The 2,655-nt window shown below is 35.1% G+C and overlaps 1 pseudogene; it reads right to left on the reverse strand.

Annotated features, from left to right (window-relative positions):
* Nucleotides 1-1,379: 1,379 nt before the first annotated feature.
* LOC147340767 (U6 spliceosomal RNA) lies at nt 1,380-1,478 on the reverse strand (annotated as a pseudogene).
* Nucleotides 1,479-2,655: the final 1,177 nt, after the last annotated feature.

Consider the following 2,655-nt stretch of genomic DNA (forward strand, 5'->3'; position numbering starts at 1 on the left):
ATCACTGTGCTAACACAGGTCCAAAATGGTACATTCCTGAACTTGTGGTGAAACATACTGAACTTTATTTCACTCTTTTGGGGCTCTATAGTCTGTTACATTTTTTGGTTTTGTTTTTTTTCTTTTGTTTTGTTTTGAATCCATGTCCCAAGACCATACTGTTTTAGTTATTGTAGTTTTTCAACCAGTTCTATTATTTGTTAGAGCAAGTCCTCCTCATTAGACTTCTTTTTCAGACTATACAACTGACCCTTGAACAAGAGGGCATTGGGGACACCCATTCTCTCCATAGTCAAAACTCATGAATAATTTATAGTCACCCCTCTATATCCTGGGTTCCTCTGTATTCACTGTTTGGCCTTCTCATATTCAACCAACCATGGATCATGTAGTACTGAAGTATGTACTATTGAAAAAAAATTCACTTATAAGTTAACTTTTGTGGTTCAAACCTGTGTTGTTCAAAAGTCAAACTGTACATGTTATCCTTGACTATATATTCTTTAGGATGGAATTTAGAGGTCACTTCATCAAGACATGAAAATAATCTCTGGGATTTTTTATTGTAAATTTATCAAATCTATGCATTAATTTGAAGAACTTAACTTAAAAATTTCTGTATTCTCATTCATTTTCAGGTGGGTTTTTTTTTTGTTAAATTTTGTAATTTTTTCCATATAGGTGCTGTACAGTTATTGTTGAGATTCTGTCTAGGTGTTTTCTAGTTCTGGTGTTACAGCAAATGGACTCTCCATTGTTTTATAACTAGTTAATGAAATGTTTGGGCTCCCCTGGTAGCTCAGCTGGTAAAGAATCTTCCTGTAATTCAGGAGACCCCAGTTCAATTCCTGGGTCAGGAAGATCCCCTGGAGAAGGGAGAGGCTACCCACTCCAGTATTCTTGGGCTTCCCTGGTGGCTCAGCTGGTAAAGAATCTACCTGCAACGCAGGAGACTTGGGTTTGATCCCTGAGTTGGGAAAATCCCCTGGAGAAGGGAACGGCTACCCACTCCAGTATTCTGGCCTGGAGAATTCCATGGACTATTCCATGGGGTCACAAAGAGTTGGACATGAATGAAATGTTTAGGAAAACTGGTAACTGTTAAACTATCATTCTTAATGTATTTTATTTAGATTCTCTTTGGCTAGGGAATAATCTCATTCACAGATATGAATTGTATCTCCTAGTTCCATTATTGATATCTCTTATTTCTGTTTCCTGCTTTATTGCAATGGCCAGGAAATTAAAATTTAATCGTAATGGTGATAGCAGTTATTTTTATCTTATCTCTGATTTTAATAGAAGTATATTTATGGTTTTACCATTGTATATGATGCAAGCTGTTGATTTAGGATAGATATTTACTATCCCAGTAAGGAAAATATATGATATCCTTTGTGAATTGACATGTCATCCTTCCTCTTCTAATCTTCTCCATATTTTTCCAAATTTAGCACATGTGCTACAGAAGAGAGAACTGTTTTACTCTTTAAATAAATCTGGCCTGTCATATTTAAATGTCTTTAAAAACATTTTGAGGGGAAAAATCAAAGCATGATTTAAAAGCAGTCTGCATTAAATGTAAAGCTAGTGAAGGCCTATAGTAGATTGGGAAATATTAAACCTGAAGTATTATGATAACGAACCCTCTTTTTTATGGACATAAGCCATTCATCTAGAAGAAGGGGAAGTCAATTGAGTGACTTTGGTAACTTGGTTTCCACAAGGAGCTTTTCCCTGATTGGCAAGACATTTAGGAGGAAAATAAACACAAATGGGAGAGAACCAGAAAATCTTTGTTGCCGTGAATATTAAAGAAAAGAAGGCAAAGAACTGCCGTTGCACTCCAAATCTAATTAGCAGCACTAAAAAAGTGAATTGTTTCCAGAAAGGATAGAAAAGAGAGTTGTTAGCTTTTGACACCTGTAAGAGAGTGAGGCAGAGCTTGGAGATTTGACCATTGTTAGTTTGAAGATTGTTGGAATACTAGCTTCAGAAAACTGCCAATCCATGTCAGGATGCTGTGAAAATACAGAGTGCTTGACCTTTTCAGTGCCTGGAAACACTGTAGCTGAGGACTGTGATTGTTTCCTTGAACGTGGACAGAAACACCAAGCTTTATTTAATAGCAATTGAGCTTGGTGAAAAAAGAAGCCAGCCCAAGTAGTAGGAACACTTCTTTTTATTTCATACTTATTATATTTTAGGTTTATACATACTTGATATGAGTGTTGAATGTTTGCCCTGCTTTTTTCCCCCTTCTTGTGTACATGATTTTTATTCATTCTAACTTAAGATACAATGTTTCCATAAAATATTGTGGTGTTTAGAAGCATTCTCTCACTCTATGTATAAACTGTTGTCACTTGTAAAAGAAATAGGCTTTCAAAGGTATTTAACTTTAAAAGTTTAAGAACATTTATTAACCTTGCCTACACTTTTGTACTATTTGAATGATCATGTGGATATTATTTTTCAATTAAAAATGGGCTCATTTTAAAATATATCTTTAAATAATATATATTTATTGTGACAAATTCAAAAGTAGAAGTGTATAAAGCGAAATTTAAAAGCAGCTACCACTCCACCTAACTATCCCCAGGTGGCCACTGTTAAGGGTTTGCTGTGAATTCTTTTTCCTATGCGTTTGCAAAC

This window comes from Bos grunniens, chromosome X (assembly GCF_055505025.1).
Source record: "Bos grunniens cultivar Pamir isolate PY7600 chromosome X, Bosgru_T2T1.0, whole genome shotgun sequence".
NCBI lineage: Eukaryota > Metazoa > Chordata > Mammalia > Artiodactyla > Bovidae > Bos > Bos grunniens.